Source organism: Schistocerca nitens, chromosome 2, assembly GCF_023898315.1.
Source record: "Schistocerca nitens isolate TAMUIC-IGC-003100 chromosome 2, iqSchNite1.1, whole genome shotgun sequence".
Lineage (NCBI taxonomy): Eukaryota > Metazoa > Arthropoda > Insecta > Orthoptera > Acrididae > Schistocerca > Schistocerca nitens.
In genome coordinates this window covers 819032677-819052355 of record NC_064615.1, presented here as the reverse complement: position 1 = coordinate 819052355, position 19679 = coordinate 819032677, and the positions used below count along the sequence as shown (strand labels likewise).

The 19679-nt window shown below is 42.8% G+C and overlaps 1 protein-coding gene across 1 annotated transcript in view; it reads right to left on the bottom strand.

Annotated features, from left to right (window-relative positions):
• Nucleotides 1–19679, bottom strand: part of LOC126237076 (uncharacterized) — a 512284-nt gene that overhangs the window by 322055 nt on the left and 170550 nt on the right. The gene's annotated exons all lie outside the window — the stretch shown is intronic.

Here is a 19679-nt window from a genome sequence, read left to right as displayed (position 1 = left end):
GGATTACGAAATAAAATTTGACTTTATTATGTATTTCTTGCTAAGGAGGAGACAGCTTGTCATCTTGGATGAAAAATCATCGACTGACGTAAGAGTAGCTTTTGTGTACCCCTAATAAATAGTGGTAAGATAGATACTGCCTACAGGAAAATTAAAGAGACCTTTGGAGAAAAGAGAGCCACTTGTATGAATATCAAGAGCTCAGATGGAAACCCAGTTCTAAGCAAAGAAGGGAAAGCAGAAAGGTGCAAGGAGTATATAGAGGGTCTATACAAGGGCGATGTACTTGAGGACAATATTATGGAAATGGAAGAGGATGTAGATGAAGAGGAAATGGGAGATATGATACTGCGTGAAGAGTTTGACAGAGCACCTGAATCGAAACAAGGCCCCGGGATTAGACAGCATTCCATTAGCACTACTGACGGCCTTAGGAGAACCAGTCCTGACAAAACTCTACCATCTCGTGAGCAAGATGTATGAAACAGGCGAAATACCCTCAGACTTCAAGAAGAATATAATAATTCCAATCCCAAAGAAAGCAGGTGTTGATATGTGAAAATTACCGAACTATCAGTTTAATAAGTCACAGCTGAAAATACTAACGCGAATTATTTACAGACGAATGGAAAAACTGGTAGAAGCAGACCTCGGGGAAGATCAATTTGGATTTGTACAGAAACCAGATGGCAGTTATAAGAGTCGAGGGGCATGAAAGGGAAGCAGTGGTTGGGAAGGGAGTGAGACAGGGTTGTAGCCTCTCCCCGATGTTATTCAATCTGTATATTGAGCAAACAGTAAAGGAAACAAATGAAAAAGTCGGAGTAGGTATTAAAATCCATGGAGAAGAAATAAAAACTCTGAGGTTCACCGATGACATTGTAATTCTGTCAGAGACAGCAAAGGACTTGGAAGAGCAGTTGAACGGAATGGACAGTGTCTTGAAAGGAGGATATAAGATGAACATCAACAAAAGCAAAACGAGGATAATGGAATGTAGTCGAATTAAGTCGGGTGATGTTGAGGGTATTATATTAGGAAATGAGACACTCAAAGTAGTAAAGGAGCTTTGCTATTTGGGGAGCAAAATAACTGATGATGGTCGAAGTAGAGAGGATATAAAATGTAGACTGGCAATAGCAAGGAAAGCGTTTCTGAAGAAGATAAATTTGTTAACATCGAGTTTAGACTTAAGTGTCAGGAAGACGTTTCTGAAAGTATTTGTATGGAGTGTTGCCATGTATGGAAGTGAAACATGGAGAATAAATAGTTTGGACAAGAAGAGAATAGAAGCTTTCGAAATGTGGTGCTACAGAATAATGTTGAAGATTAGGTGGGTAGATCACGTAACTAATGAGGAGGTATTGAATAGGATTGGGGAGAAGTTTGTGGCACAACTTGACTAGAAGAAGGGATCGGTTGGTAGGACATGTCCTGAGGCATCAAAGGATCACAAATTTAGCATTAGAGGGCAGCGTGGAGGGTAAAAATCGTAGAGGGAGACCAAGAGATGAATACACTAAGCAGATTCAGAAGGATGTAGGTTGCAGTAGGTACTGGGAGATGAAGGGGCTTGTACAGGACAGAGTAGCATGGAGAGCTGCATCAAACCAGTCTCAGGACTGAAGTCCACAACAACAACAACAACAATAAATATCTCGGGCCCCTTGCTATTCATGGTAGACAAATCACAATATTAATAGCGTCAGGCTTTTTGTAGACGATGTAGTAATTTGTGATGGAGTACTTTCTAAAGAAAAAAGAACTGCTCAAATCTGCTTTGAGTTACTGATTATGTACCCAGAGACAAAATGAGGACGCGCCACAAAGGAATAACCCGAATGGGACAGAAGTCGTCAGACGGGATGTACATGTTCTAACAATACCACCACTTGCAAAGTAGGTTAGAAATCAGATTAATAATGTTGCTCACGCAGAATATGTTCGCTTTATCGGGCAACAACAAAGTTATTGACTGTGGATGGTATCGTCAGAATGGAAATAATGAAGTCACTGTAAAAAAAGTCATTAATTTTGGCACTTATCTTGAATGGATTCCCACGTAGATTTCGTCGAAGTTGTTATGGCTCATCTTGTTGATTCTAGGGTGATTCCACTTTGACTGCTGGAAGGTCCAGATCTGTATTTTAGCAATATTTGAAGACCTAACAAATGCGATTTTCAGGAAATTCTTAATGATCAAACAATCCCAGATCAGAACAATGGTATGGTAGAAATAATTTTTGACTTGGTGTTCACGATCCACATTTTTATTAAACTTCTTGTAAATTCACATATACTTCTGAATTGTCACATCATCAAGAAAACAGTTTTGTATCCATCTTCATATATTTAATTTCCACTTTAACCAAACACAAGTCTTGACTGTTCTTTTACAAAGCGAAATAACAACTTCTGCAAAGTGAAACAAAGACTGCTCTGTGCGGATTGGCGCCAAAACGGTTACAAGTAAGTCAAAGATTATGACAGTCTCACAGAAATGAATACACACAAGAACCATATCATTGTAATATATCGATAAATCGGAGTACCTATACATTAATGAAACCAAATGTGAATATTGTCACAAAAATATGTCTGTTACTTCGCAGAAAAATAGTACGATATTTGTTGTGTACATAGTTCCGCGTAGTCAGCGGCTCGTCCGTCTCCGCACTACGAGATGGCGCGATCATAGGGACGGACCAAATTCTGCTTCCGCCGATCCGCGTATTAATATGTAACGCAGCCAATGAGATTGCTGCTAACGTAGAACCTTTTCTCCTCGCGGATCACACTCGCGCAGTGATACCTGAACGCTCGAGGTATTATAACGAGTGTACAGACCTCCGATTAGTCAGTCTGCATCAGTCTGCATTGGTCTGCAGTCAAGTTTTAGTCTGCGCTTAATAAGATTACCATGTTCCTGTACATAGCCATGAAGATAAATGAATAGACACTTTGTCAAGTATCAGAGATATGTGAGAACAAGATTAACGTACCAAGACCAAAGGAACTTCAGATTGTCAATTGTAAATAGCATCCAGAACCAAGTTAAGTTATTTTTATGCTTGTTATTATTTTAATAAATGTGTTTGAAAATTAATCAAGTTCTGTTTAAAGTTGGTCACCGTCAATCTGCTACTCTAAGTGTGCAATTGGCATTTCTATCGTCTGACCTAACGGCAGAAGATAAACACGCCACGATAAGACCACGAGACATATTGCTGACACTCGCCTACTTCGTTAGAGCGACAAGTCAAATAATCTGATGGTGTGGGTACCGAAGGTCTTACAGTACGCACACCACAATATTACTGGTATCGAGAACTGGGGTTGGAGTGCTGTAATGGTCACGTAAATAATGAACCATCACAATGTACAGACAAAAAATTATTAGAATTTCAGAAAAATTCGATGAAATACTCAAGAGAAAGAGCTTCACAAATTGAGCAGTAAAAAGTGCGTAGGTCCACCTCTGGTCCTTATCCAAGCAGTTATGCGGCTTGGCATTGATTGATGGAGTTGTTGCTTGTCCTCCTCAAAGATATCATGCCAAATTCTGTCCAATTGGCACATTAGATTGTCTAAATCCCGAACTGGGTGGAGGGCTCTGGCCGTAAGTCTTCAAATGCTTTCGACTGGAGAGAGATCCGGCGACCTTGATGGCCAAGGTATGGTTTGGCAAGTACAAAGACAAATACACTCCTGGAAATTGAAATAAGAACACCGTGAATTCATTGTTCCAGGAAGGGGAAACTTTATTGACACATTCCTGGGGTCAGATACATCACATGATCACACTGACAGAACCACAGGCACATAGACACAGGCAACAGAGCATGCACAATGTCGGCACTAGTACAGTGTATATCCACCTTTCGCAGCAATGCAGGCTGCTATTCTCCCATGGAGACGATCGTAGAGATGCTGGATGTAGTCCTGTGGAACGGCTTGCCATGCCATTTCCACCTGGCGCCTCAGTTGGACCAGCGTTCGTGCTGGACGTGCAGACCGCGTGAGACGACGCTTCATCCAGTCCCAAACATGCTCAATGGGGGACAGATCCGGAGATCTTGCTGGCCAGGGTAGTTGACTTACACCTTCTAGAGCACGTTGGGTGGCACGGGATACATGCGGACGTAAATTGTCCTGTTGGAACAGCAAGTTCCCTTGCCGGTCTAGGAATGGTAGAACGATGGGTTCGATGACGGTTTGGATGTACCGTGCACTATTCAGTGTCCCCTCGACGATCACCAGTGGTGTACGGCCAGTGTAGGAGATCGCTCCCCACACCATGATGCCGGGTGTTGGCCCTGTGTGCCTCGGTCGTATGCAGTCCTGATTGTGGCGCTCACCTGCACGGCGCCAAACACGCATACGACCATCATTGGCACCAAGGCAGAAGCGACTCTCATCGCTGAAGACGACACGTCTCCATTCGTCCCTCCATTCACGCCTGTCGCGACACCACTGGAGGCGGGCTGCACGATGTTGGGGCGTGAGCGGAAGACGGCCTAACGGTGTGCGGGACCGTAGCCCAGCTTCATGGAGACGGTTGCGAATGGTCCTCGCCGATACCCCAGGAGCAACAGTGTCCCTAATTTGCTGGGAAGTGGCGGTGCGGTCCCCTACGGCACTGCGTAGGATCCTACGGTCTTGGCGTGCATCCGTGCGTCGCTGCGGTCCGGTCCCAGGTCGACGGGCACGTGCACCTTCCGCCGACCACTGGCGACAACATCGATGTACTGTGGAGACCTCACGCCCCACGTGTTGAGCAATTCGGCGGTACGTCCACCCGGCCTCCCGCATGCCCACTATACGCCCTCGCTCAAAGTCCGTCAACTGCACATACGGTTCACGTCCACGCTGTCGCGGCATGCTACCAGTGTTAAAGACTGTGATGGAGCTCCGTATGCCACGTCAAACTGGCTGACACTGACGGCGGCGGTGCACAAATGCTGCGCAGCTAGCGCCATTCGACGGCCAACACCGCGGTTCCTGGTGTGTCCGCTGTGCCGTGCGTGTGATCATTGCTTGTACAGCCCTCTCGCAGTGTCCGGAGCAAGTATGGTGGGTCTGACACACCGGTGTCAATGTGTTCTTTTTTCCATTTCCAGGAGTGTATTAGAAACTCACATCGTGTGCGGGCAGGCATTATCTTGCTGAAATTGATGCCCAGGATGGTGTGGCATGAAGTGCAACAAAATAGGGCTAGTAGAGTATCGTCGACGTTCCGCTGGGCCGTAAGAATGTGCCGTTGATGACTAACGGGCTCCTGCTACGAAACGAAATAGCAGCCCAGACCCTAACTCCATCACTCCTGCCTTTGGGGCCATACGGCGGGCGACACCCCCGTTGGTATCCCACAGCTAACTGGGGCTCTCTAGACACATCTTCGGTGGTCATCGGGGCTCAATTAGAAGCAGGACTCAATTCTACTCCAGTCAGTGATATGTCAGGCCGAAGACATGTCTGGAGACGCACTGGACTGCGTTGGGATACCAACCTGACTGACTAGCACCATACTGTCCGACTACCACAAGTGGTGGTTTGGGTGTCAATTCATTTTGCAGCAGGTTTCATCCATGGCACTCTTACAGCGCACCGATATGTCGACGATTTTCTAGGCCCCGTTTTGTTGTCCTTAATGGCTAGCCACGCTGGACTCACTTTTCGGCAAGATAATTCCCGCCCGCAACTTGTGGGAATTTCTACGACTTGTCTTCGTGCTTTACAAACCCTTCTTTGGTCAGCAATGTAGTCAGATCTCTCCTCAATTGAGAAAGTTTGGAGCATTCTGGTCAGGACCCTTCAACCGTCTTGGGATTTTGACGATTTAACGTGTCAGTCGCACAGAATTTGGCACGATATCCATTAGGAGGACAAGCAACTATTCTGTCGATCAGTGTCAAGCCGAATAAGTGCTTCCATAAGGGTCGGAGTTGGACTAACGTATCACTGACTTCCGCACTTTGTGAAGCTCTTTCTCTTCAATAATCTCATGGACTGTGCGACTGGTCCCGTGCGGAGGTTCGAGTCCTCCCTTGGTCATGGGTGCGTGTGTTTGTCCGTAGGATAATTTGGGTTAAGTAGTGTGTAAGCTTGGGGACTGATGACCTTAGCTGTTAAGTCCCATAAGATTTCACACACATTTGAACATTTTCAATAACCAATCTAATTCGTCTGAAATTGCAATCATTTGTTTGTCAGTACATGTGCCTCACATCTACCGATTTCCTTCCCATTCAGAGAATTTTTTTAGAGTGTATTTCAAAGAGGTTCAAAGATAGACAAAAAAGTAACAAAATTTTGCACTTCAGGAAACGCAAGTAATCTGCGACTATCATATCAATGAGACGCAACTGGAATCAGTCAGCTCATACAAATACCTATGTTTAAAAATTTGTAGGGATTTGAAAAGGATAAATCACGTGGGCTCTGTCGCTGGTAAAGCAGGTGCCTACTTCTATTAATCAATTATTCAAAATGACAGTCACAATCGCATTATTTATTTTGCCGCCAACCGGTTTCAACCCGCGATGGGGTCATCTTCAGGGCAATTTACACCATTTGGTAGCTCGCTGGAGTCGTCACCCTACCTGTGCACGGCTGGTAACTTTTACTTCATGTGCTGAATAATATTCACCGTAATATTCGTCTGTATTTATTTGAATGTTAAGTAGCCAGTTTGTACTTGCGGCAACTAGATGGCACTTTTGGTGCAATCTTCACTTTCCCGCAGTTACAATCGCGGGCGCCTCAGTCTGTTGCTACTTGTGGCTTTTAATGTATGAGCAGCCCATAGTGGCTCGCCTTCCATGTATCCTTTTTTAAACATTTTGTGATTAAAGTTTGATATTTATTTTATACGTGACATGTAAGTACTGCATCTTTTTTGTACTGTTAGTCAGCATTTACACCTTACACAACAAACTTTTTCCCATAATTTTGTATTTATGTTATAGACCAATTTGAATGTTTAATTTCTGATGAAGGCACTCACAGAAGTGCCGAAACAAGGTCAAAAGACTGAATTTTTGCGATCGAGAGCAATAATTGTTTGAACTTTAATTTGTAAATGGTCCTTGACCATGCAGTCATGTTTAAAACTTTAATAATACAATTTTGAGTATTAGACAGCATCATTATAAAGCACTAAAACAACTAAATTGCCTACCTGTTGACCAACTTTGCAGCGGTTCTCTTCAAGGAGGTTAACTCTGAAACTTTCTGTTAATTTAAACTAAAAAAATTGAATTTCGAATAATTAATTGTATCTAGTAGTTAGAAGTAGTTAAAAGTAGTCAGTCATACCCTTTCACAACTGGGTTAGCAGGACTGGCACACTAAACTATCGTCGAATATCGTTGATATCCGCGTGTCGCAGAATCTTGATAAATTCTGAGGTATCTCGAACACAATAACCTCCTCCATGCTCACATGACACTTTGTATCAAAATCCCAAATGATCATCTTGCAAGACATCAATCCTCAGCCGAGTGCAGCATTCTACTGAGAAACAACGAGCCTTAACAAAAAAAACTTACTTAGAAGTGGGACGGGAAGCAGAAGTCACACCGGTCTACAAGAAGGGAAAGTGTCGTTCAGTGTGACTGATGTGCATCTGTTGTACAATATTAGGACGTATTTTGAGATAATAATATGAATTATGACGGGGAAAATGCCGTTCTTCATGCCAACCAGAATGGATTCTGAAAATATTGGATTCTGAAAATATTGGTTATGCGAAACCCAAATCGTCTTTCACTCACGTAATATCCTCAAATTTACGAATTAAGGCAAACAAGTGGATGCATTTTTCCCTACCTTTCGTAATGTATTTTATTCAGTACTACATGAAGGCTTATTAATGAAAGTACAATCGTATGTGTTATGAAACAAAATTTAAGTCGATTTGAGAATATCTTAGTAGGGAAGAAGGAGCAAATTATCTTGGAGAGTCATCAACCGATGTAAAATAAACTTCGAGCGTGCCCCAGGGTTGTGTGTTGGGACGCTTACTGTTCATGTAGTGTATTAATGACCTGTTGCGCAATATTAGCAATAAACTGAGACATTTTAGAGATGATGCTATTGTGTCTAATGGGGTACTTCTGAAAAAAGCTGCATAAATATTTCTTCAAAAATGGTTCAAATGGCTCTGAGCACTATGGGACTCAACTTCTGAGGTCATTAGTCCCCTAGAACTTAGAACTAGTTAAACCTAACTAACCTAAGGACATGACAAACATCCATGCCCGAGGCAGGATTCGAACCTGCGACCGTAGCCGTCTTGCGGTTTCAGACTGCAGCGCCTTTAACCGCACGGCCACTTCGGCCGGCAATATTTCTTCATATATTGTTAAGATTTCATAGTGGTGCATAGATTGTCAAGTGCTTAAAATGATCAAAAATATAAAATTGTGCAGTTCGCACACAAAAACAAGTGTCTCATGACTATCGGTGAAAATGAGCCTCAAATGGCGTCAGTCAGCTCATACGGATTCTTCAATGTATTAGTTTGAAGGGATATGAAATGGAGTGATCACATATTCTCAGTCGCAGGTAAAACTGCACTAATGCGATAGTGGGATAAGGTCGTCAGTGCACAAAGTGGATACTTATGAAACGTGCTGAAGTACGCGGGACTCGTAACAAATAGAACTAACAAAATGGTTCAAATGGCTCTAAGCACTATGGGACTTAACATCTGAGGTCATCAGTCCCCTAGACTTAGAACTACCTAAACCTAACTAACCTAATGACATCATGCACATCCATGCCCGAGGCAGGATTCGAGCCTGCGACCGTAGCAGCAACGCGGTTCCGGCCTAAAGCGCCTAGAACCGCTCGGCCACAGCGGCCGGCTTAGAACTAACAGGCCATACTGAATGTTTGCAAGGAAGGGCAAGACGATTGGGCATGGGTTTGTTTGACTCGCCAGAGAACGACGGAAATGCTGAAAAAAACTTGAAAAGAGACGTCAGGTATCTCGACAAGGCATACTTTCAAGGACTAGTACTAAGTGAGGAACTGAGAAGCACACTACACAACGTATCGCCCCCTTGGGACCTGGATGACAAGACGACAGACAGAAACTACAGTGTGAGTGACATTTAAACAATTATTCTTCCTGTACTCCATTTGTGTGTAGAACTACAATAAACACGAAAATGTTGTACAACGGGTAGTGTCCTCTCAGATGCACTTCACAGTTGCTTGCACGGTATGTATGTGTAGATGTTGAAGTCGACAAGGCCGGATGAAGAATTGTACCACAGCCTCTCTCAAACACGAATCCCGTTTTTAACCACTTACAGATTTGATGCGTCAGACTGGAGATTGTGATGAGTACTTGTGCAATATAATGTGAAGTTCTTTTGTGTGTGTGAAAGTGAATGGAAATGAAAAGGGGGTGGTAAAACCTGATGCAGAGACAGAAGTTCCCACTCTCCAATAGCACAAATGGCTAGCCGAGGTTGTAATGTCAGACGGCTTCACTCAGCGAGATACTGCGGAAAGGAGGTGTTCGATCGGGGGACTTGCAGAGGCGCGTTACCCCTTCTGCGATTCAGAACGGCTACCTACGTGTCGAAGGAGAAAAAGACCCCCAAATAAATGCAATGTACATTATGATTTACTAAGCTCAGACTGGAGATTGGAAGCAGCTGAGCAATAATGATAGGAAAAGAAGGTTGGGAGGGGAAGCTAAGAGCGAGTCAATCTGTGATACAAATACTTATAGAACAAGGGAGACAGACAGAAAGTAACAGAGACATGAAAGGGAGGGAGATAGAGAAAGAGAGAGAGAGAAAGGGGCGGTTGAGGGATTACACAACTCAGTTGCAAATGGTAGTGAATTTGTGCCTGAAGGGTACAGTACAGAAAAAATGGCAATTTTCTCAAGAAAGGAAATTCGTTTTCGGCACTTACAAGTAAAAGGAACTGTAAATAAGAATCAGTTATGATTTTATCTGAGTGTTAAAATGACAGCTGTCGCATTAATTATCACTATACAGCGTGGTCCATTGATCGTGACCGGGCCAAATATCTCACGAAATAAGCGTCAAACGAAAAACCTACAAAGAACGAAACTTGTCTAGCTTGAAGGGCGAAACCAGATGGTGCTATGGTTGGCCCGCTAGATGGCGCTGTCATAGGTCAAACGGATATAAACAGCGTTTTTTTGAAATAGGAACCCCCATTTTTTATTGCATATTCGTGTAGTACGTAAAGAAATATGAATGTTTTAGTTGGACCACTTTTTTCGATTTGTGATAGATGGCGCTATAGATATGGCTCAAAATTTTAGACGAACAGTTGGTAACAGGAAGGTTTTTGAAATTAAAATACAGAACGTAGGTACGTTTGAACATTTTGTTTCGGTTGTTCCAATGGGATACATGTACCTTTGTGAACTTATCATTTCTGAGAACGCATGCTGTTGCAACTTGATTACCTGTAAATACCACATTAATGCAATAAATGCTCAAAATTATGTCCGTCAACCTCAGTGCATTTGGAAATACGTGTAACGACATTCCTCTCAACAGCGAGTAGTGTGCCTTCCGTAATGTTCGCACATGCACTGACAATGCACTGACGCATGTTGTCAGGCGTTGTCGGTGGATCACGATAGTAAATATCCTTCAACTTTCCACACAGAAATAAATCCGGGGACGTCAGATCCGGTGAACGTGCGGGCCTTGGTGTGGTGCTTCGACGACCAATCCACCTGTCATGAAATATGCTATTCAATACCGCTTCAACCGCACGCGAGCTATGTGCCGGACATCCATCATGTTGGAAGTACATCGCCATTCTATCATGCAGTGAAACATCATGTAGTAACATCGGTAGAACATAACGTAGGAAATGAGCATAATTGCACCATTTAGATTGCCATCGATAAACTGGGGGCCGATTATCCTTCCTCCCATAATGCCGCACCATACACTAACCCGCCAAGGCCGCTGATGTTCCACTTGTCGCAGCCATTGTGGATTTTCCGTTGCCCAGTAGTGCATATTATGCCGGTTTACGTTACCTCTGTTGGTGAATAACGCTTCATCGCTAAATAGAACACGTGCGTAAAGTCTGTCATCGTCCCGTAATTTCTCTTGTGCCCAGTGGCAGAACTGTACACGACGTTCAAAGTCGTCACCATGCAATTCCTGGTGCATAGGAATATGGTACGGGTGCAATCGATGTTGATGTAGCATTCTCAACACCGACGTTTTTGAGATTCCCGATTCTCGCGCAATTTGTCTGCTACTGATGTGCGGATTAGCCGCGACAGCAGCTAAAACACCTACTTGGGCATCATCATTTGTTGCAGGTCGTGGATGACGTTTCACATGTGGCTGAACACTGTTTCCTTAAATAACGTAACTATCCGGCGAACAGTCCGGACACTTGGATGATGTCGTCCAGGATACCGAGCAGCATACATAGCACACGCCCGTTGGGCATTTTGATCACAACAGCTACACATCAACACGATGTCGACGTTTACCGCAATTGGTAAATGGTCCATTTTAACACGGGTAATGTATCATGAAGCAAATACCGTCCGCACTGGAGGAATCTTGCGCGATACCACGTACTTATACGTTTGTGACTATTACAGCGCCATCTATCACAAAGCAAAAAAGGTGGTCCAACTAAAATATTCATATTTCTTTACGTACTACACGAATACGTAATAAAAATGGGGGTTCCTATTGAAAAAAAAACCGCAGTTGATATCCGTTTGACCTCTGGCAGCGCCTTTTCGCGGGCCAACCATAGCGCCATCTGGTTTCTCCCTTCAAGCTAGACGAGTTTCGTTCTTTGTAGTTTTTTCGTTTGACGCTTATTTCGTGAGATATTTGGCCCGGTCACTATGAATGGACCACCCTGCATATGGGTAACTTGTTAAAGCAGCTAAATATTTGGAGAAAAGCGTTTTTATAGCTATCAGCTGTACTCAGTCAACTTTATTCTTTAGCTGTTTGGGTTATTATAACCATAATTACTGGAAGAAAAGTAGCACATCAGATCAGAAATGAATACTATTCGTAAACGACTCAACAGCACACCAAATACAACGATCTTCCAAGGCGGTATTTAAAATACACGTAAGTTGTCTAGTGTCGTAAATCACACTTGTAGTTTGGACTGCAGTGTATAACGGTTATGTATCAGCAGTCTTGATACAACTTGTTATATACTGGATTTTGACCTATTAGTGTGATTCATGACAGTCAAATTATGTGTATTTCAAATACCGCTGTGGAACGTCATCGTATTTGGTATGCTGTTGAATCATTTATGAGTAGCATCCATTTTTGATCCACCTGATGCACTGCCCTTCTTCCAGTGATGATGGTAATAATAACCGAAAACTGTAAGGAATAGAGCTGAATGTGTTCAACTGATGGCTATAAAAATCCTGTTATTCAAACGCCGTAATTAATATTGGAAACATTGCAAAAAGACGTTAATTGAAGGGCCATATACATTTTTAATACTAATACAGTAAGCCGCTCAAATGTTGAAATTAATTACTAATATCAGCAATACCTGAGACTGTTAGCTCCGTTTCTCTCCATATAGCTTTGTCTTTTTCGCCCGTCACATGTCTTGGATGTTGGATTCAAAGCTGGGCGAAAGAAGTAGGGGGCATGTGCGTTCTACAGGGACGGAATCCTGCATCGTAACTGGTCATCTTTACGCAGTCAGCTGGGTTCTTGCAGTTTTATTTAGCCAAGCTGAAGTAGCACTGGCTGTTCGTGCGTATGCGGGCTATGACGTGTGCGCTAGCAACTCGAGCGAGATTATGAATTACCTCTGACGTCACGACTCGTCCTCTCGTCATTATTTTTTCGTGCAGAGCTCTTCACTACCGAGAGAAATACACGCAGTCACTGAGGAATGAGTGTACCACCTGCTCACAAAAGAAATAAAGCTGCGAGGTTGTTCCCCTGAAACCGGATTCGATAAATTTAAAGAAACGGTGTTGCTTGAAGGGTGTACAAAACTTCTGCTACCTCCTTCGTTTATCTCGTGTGCTGATGATGAGAATAAGATAAGAGTTACACTGGAGCGTGTGGAGGCGGCTACTTTTTCCCCTCACTCTGTACACGAATAAGGCATAAGGTGGGCTAACATTCTACTAGCGTTGAACTATAAGGATACTTTTAAACACTCACAGTAATCGCTTTAAGCCTAAACCAGCTCTGTCAAACTGTGAATATATGAAGACTTTCGTACATCAATGAATGCCTTTTACTGTAAGACGTTACCATGGGAACATTGACATTTTCGCACTGGACAAACGCAACAAATAGCTCTTAAGAAAGACATCTGAGTGAAACAGATGACACAGTCACAACAGAATGAAATGTTTCAAAAACATGAAAGTCTGTGTTAGCATTTATTCATTTCTGTTGAAATAAAAATTACATAAAAATAGTGCAGACACGTAGATCTTTATTTAAGGATTGAGTTCATTACAATAGCTCTTACTCCATCCTTTTTAAGTTGCGTAGGAAGTTCACTTACATTGCCACTTCAGACACTCAGGACATTTTAATAGTACTTATATTAAAATGGTCATTTTTCAGGGAGCTATGTTGTAAAAAAATGTACTGTACGTCTGAAATCTTGATCCTATGTAAGAGAGGGCGCGATGATCCATTGTATATCAGGTTAAATAAATAATTAAAATATGTATTTATTGACTGATGACTAGTTTTGGACTCTCGTCCATTATCAAATCATCCATGTAGGTATGGCTTGCTTTACAACGACATGTGCATTACGGGTCACAAAACATGTAAACGTGGAATTGTGCCACGTAGCATCAACACATGGGCTTCGTATGTTTCCTTGTTTTCATGTATACATGTTTTCTAGCCTGTAATGCACTTCTTGTCGTAAAGCAAGGATGGATGATTTCAAAATGGACTAGTCATTCGAAAGTAGTCATCAGTGAATAATGAATATTTATTTTACTTATTTACTTAACCTACGTATTTTATTATTTATTTATTTAACCTACGTAACTTAAGACGGTTTCTATAACAGTCATTGCAATCTCATAAAAATTTGCAGACCTGTTCAACCCCCGCATGCTGGACATACAGATTAAATTTATGTTTGAAACAATTATGAATGCGAATTGAAGTGATATAACTGTCCAAGCAACAGAGAAACGAAACCCGTTTGGTCGTGATGGTGTTTGAACAACAATGGTCAATACTAGAGTGAAAGTAATACGAAAGGAATGATGACTTCTGTAGCCGCCTAAGCATTATGTCCGAGTGCTTACAGGGTACTGTGTCACTACGACCCCCCAGACAAAGGAGTACTATTGAAGCAGTGCAAGTACGTGGATTCACTGTCGACGAAAACGGCGGAACTCAACAATCTCTGTACAAAATGGTGTTGAGAGGTTTTTGGGACTGCCATGCTGTCTAGTTAACAGATTTTACTCCTAAGGGTATAGCTTTACAGGAAGGTACTGTCGTAATCTTCTGAAGAGATTATGGGGAGCTGACAAGACCAAGCTTCGCGGGAAGATAAGGGCAAGCCATTCACCTTTGTGACAGCGGCAGACCGACAACGTGTACGCTAGCGGACTACTCTGAAGGACTCGCCAGGTCGCCTAGCGAGATGGATACTGAGGCTTCACGAGCACGACGTCACAGTGGTATAGATAAGCGGACGCAAACCACAAACACAGGGACGCACAAGAACGCTGAATGCTGTTCAAGGATTCCTTCGGCCGAATACCAGTATGGTCGAAATATCGCAGCACTGAAAATGCTAATTAAATTTCCTCTGGAAAGAGTGAAGATCCAGCGTTGCTGAAAACCATGGAAGCCTTGAAGAACGAAGAACCGGCCAAAGAAGGATTCCATTTGACAAATGGAACATTGTATGAGGAGAACTATGATCCGATGGGACGGAAACGGTTGCTCACCATCCCAGGCCAAGGCCAGCGATCGTGAAATATTTTCAAGACGATCCAGCAACTGGTTACCTCAGATTCGTGCAGAATCCAGGTCGAATCCGACGCAGGTACAATTGGCCAGATTCTCTACCGATCCGTGAAACACTACGTTAGTCAATGCAAGGAATTCCAACGACGGTAGCAGGTGCCGCAATTACCTCATTTTCGTACTCAGGAGGTCATGTTAGTAACTGAGAGCTAAAACTTTTACCGGAACGCTGCCGGAATCGCAGACAAGCAAAAAGAAAACTACGCGAGATAAAATGAACTACTCTAGTGGCCTGCAGCACTGTGACTGGTCGGTTATGACAGAGAAAGTTCTGTACTCTACTTGTAATGACAGAGCAGCTGTTGCGTAGGACACTTGGAACTACTTAGAAATTTGTCGCACCAGTTCGCAATATAATGCACAGCTGAGTGTTGTGGAGTGCGCCCACCCGTTTTGTAATATGTCGAGCAATAACTTGGTCTACTGGCCCTGACATATACATAACAGTAGTCCAGTGCCAGCTCTGAGGTAAACCTAAGTGTCCGTCTCGGAAGCCAATGGACGAATTACGCTCTCTTCTGAAGGCATCTCCACCCACTATTGAAAATCAGTTTTGTATAACCTAAACAAGTAAATAATTCAATTTTAGCTTGAAATTTACACTCCGCTTACACATCACGTCATACATTTTATTAACATTAGCGGTTGCATTAAAGGGAAACGGCAGGGGAGGGGGTTGGAGGAGATCGAACATAAACATACAGGTAAATAATGGAAGATTAACAGCTGTGACCATGTACAAACATCCTATTTACTGTTCTCTTTGGATTTTTATTCGAAGTGCAAAGTAGTCTCATTGACTAAGACTAATTGAGGCGAGTAGCGGTTCGAGTTTTTGAAAAACCGAGATATGTAGATGTTTTCTAAAAGGCGCAACTAGAGGTACACTTAAGAATATAAAATACAATTTATGTAGTGGCTAAACAAAAACTAGATGTACCGTAATATTATGTGAAACGCAGTACAGTATATTTAATTTAAAAGCAACTAATAAATTATATTGAACAAGAAGATTATACAATTAAAATTTACAACACGTATTAAAAGATTACGTTAACTAAGCTACATGATACTCTGCTGCACTTATACATTACTGCACGTATCAAAAAATTCAGGACTCCACTGGAAATTTATATGTTACGTTTAGTGTAGAATGTTTCGTACTTGACCAGTTATTTGTTCCTGTCATCTGGATTTACAATGACAAAGCCCACGTCAGCCAAAGAGCCATTGATACCGGATGTGGCAATGTTTTCTACTACATACAGGATGTAGGAAAACCGTTGACATTCAGAACAGGTTCCGGTCGTCTCGGAACGGATAAATGCAGGTCCCGGATAGCTAGACTACGGTATAACAACCTATGGCCAGCTAACATACACTCACAAGCGACAAGATCGGCAAGTCCCTGCAAATCAGCAACATTGAGTGGATATGCCGGCTGCTATTGAAGCTGACCAACAGGCTACAGCAGACAAGGCAAGAAAGCTCGCACACTAACGCACAAACAAACCGCCAACACTACCCTACAATGTGAAGCCGATATATGACCTACCGGACACTAAGCGATGATGAACCCAAGTGTTACAGGCATGCTTGAGCTGACGGAGAAGCCAACACCGGTACCCAGCTGCAGTCGCCGAGTAACACCGCTGCACAACGTCAAAGGTGTTCGCCTGCATGATACCCAACCTAACAAAGCCTATCCTTGCATGACCTATCGCAGGCAGCAAGAAAACCGCTACTGCCTTTACAACCCGACCCAACTATCGCAGAGGTATTTTTCCCCTTGGCTCTTGCCTCTGCCCTTCCTCTGCCCTCAAACGGCTACCATTCGTTTAACTTTCGACCCAATCCATATCTAGATGAGCGCCTATTAATAATTAATCATAACCAGACATACGAAAACATCGTAGTACCCACATCACGCCTGATCTCACTTGGTGAAAACTGACCAACATGCAGAGATGGCAGTAGACCTTTTGTGATGGCCATCATGCCGGTGTGGCGTGGAGGGGCTCCACCCTATAAAAAAAAGTTTTGAAGGGAATCTCGTACTATTCTTTCTGCAAAATTGTGGTAAGTTCAGGTAACGATGATGGAAGTGAATAGTTCGTCTTATTTTTTCACAACATTAAATTTTATGTGATTTGTCTCAATGTTATAAGAAGTCGACCTGACTATACCAAACTCTTTCGTGATACAGTCTTCGATTTTGTAAAACACTAATGTCATCTTGTAAACTTTGTATACAATACAAATTGACGCCCAAGAGTCATTTTAGTTGCTGCATTGTATGTTACCACTCTTCAACACACTTGTAAGTGCTTGCAGAGGTTGAATTTCACAGAACCCGTCATGTGGGCTACACCAAGCAAAGTGAGCAGGTTCTGACTTCGTTACACGCTTATGACCAACAGTGATACGTTAGTCGGTATCGGTCATGGGTGAAATGAATAGGAACGGAGGCGATGGGTTCAACATTTTACAATGAACTCGTTTCACGCGAATGCCATCCTGTACAGTTAAACAAAGTTTCACTTCGAGAGGAAAAAAAACCAACTGATGACGAATTTAGGATTGATGAGCGTTTACTGTAGGTACCTGCAACATAGTAAACATTGTTTATTTTCAATGATTCAGACTAACAAATGTAGTTTAGCCACTTTCGTTAATAAGGCCTGGGTTTCAGTGACAAATAATATATTTTTCCTGAACTTTAGGGTGATTTTACAACAATTTATTTAGCAATCCGTGTATTGTGGCGTAGAAAAATGTATTTTTACTGTGTATAATATGTCATACTTATACCTTTCTTAGTAATAGGTCACATTTATCAAATATCTACGATCACAAGAATAAAAATGAAAATGCTACTCACATCACAATGTTACAGGTGATATTGTCACAAATAAATTCAACAATTACTACAAATCTTTATTTATTAGGACTGTAATAGACAAAGAGCTGAACACACTAGTCCGTTCGCTGGCCTAAGACAATGAAGCGCGGGTCCATAAAACGCTCTCGAAGCCAACAAAGACGGTTTCAGACGTAATAAATATCGAACACGTGTTCATACAATTCAGTTTGAATACAAACTCACTCTGGTTCAACATTTCGAAAGTAAAGTGTTCCAACAGCATGAAGTGGCGAGGTTGTATTTATTCTGGTGAGAAATTCCTCATCACTGACGGGGACACATTATTTCGTAAACTACGTGAAGTGAAAGTTGGTGCACTAAAGCGGTTTGCTATGCAACAACTCTGTAAAACCGCCAAACGTAACAGCTGTATAGAAAGAGAAGTGCTGAAAATGACAGCAGACAAACGCTGTTATTTGAGCAAACATATTTACCATCAACTGTGCAATGATTCTTCGAGAACTTGCGTGAGTGATGCTCTCCTGCAACATCCCATTGGAGAAGCTGAAAAATCTAATCTTCCGACAGTTCTTAGAGAACTATACTATACATTCAGTTCCAGACGAATCTACATGAGCCAAAGAAAGTGGTACACGTGCCTAAAATCGTGTAGGGCCCGCGCGAGCACGCGCAAGTGCAGCAAAACTTCGTGGCATGGACTGGATTAATTTCTGAAGCAGTGCTTGAGGTAACTGACACAATGAATCCTGCAGGGCTGTCCATAAATCCGTAAGAGTAAGAGGGGGTGGAGATCTAAACAGCACGTTGCAAGGTATCCCAGATATACTCAATATTGTTCATGTCTGGGGAGTCTGGTAGTCAGCGGAAGTGCTTAAACTCAGTAGAGTGTTCCTGGAGCCAATCTGTAGAAATTCGGGACGTGTGGGATGTCGCAGTGTCCTGCTGGTATTGCCGAAGTCTGTCGGAATGCACACTGGATGAATGGACGCAGGTGATCAAACGGGATGCTTACGTACGTGTCACCTGTCAGAGTCGTATCTAGACGTATCAGGAGTCCCGTATCACTCCGACTGCACACGCCCCACACAATTACTGAACCTCGACCAGCGTGATCAGTCCCCCGCTGACATGCAGGGTCATGGATTCATGAGGTTGTCTGCATACCCGTAAACGTCCATCCGCTCGATACCATTCGAAACGAGTGGGCTTTCGATTCTGAAAGCCTGTGTCGATGTTGTTTCGTTGAATGGTCTAGCACCGAAATCTGCAGCAATTTGCGAAAGGGTTGCCTTTCTGTCATGTTGAACGATTCTCTTCCGTCGTCGTTGGTCCCGTACTTGCAAGATCTTTTTCCGGCCGTTGCGATGTCGGAGATCTGATATTTTACCGGACTCCTGATGTTCAGGATACACTCGTGAAACGGTCGTACGGGAAAATCCCCACTTCATCGCTGCATCGGAGATGCTGTGTCCCATCGTTCGTGCGCCGACTATAACACAATGTTCAAACTCACTTAAATCTTGATAAGCTGCCATTGTAGCAGCAGTAACAGATGTAAGAAATGCGTTAGACACTTGTTGTCTTATACAGGCGTTGCCGACCGAAGTGCCGTATTCTGCCTGTTTACATATACCTGTATTTGAATCCGCATGCCTATACCAGTTTCTTTGGCGCTTCAGTGTATTTTTGTTCTGCGGCTTTTTGTTTAACGTTTTTGTTGAGGTAATAACGTTTCCCAGCGCTAT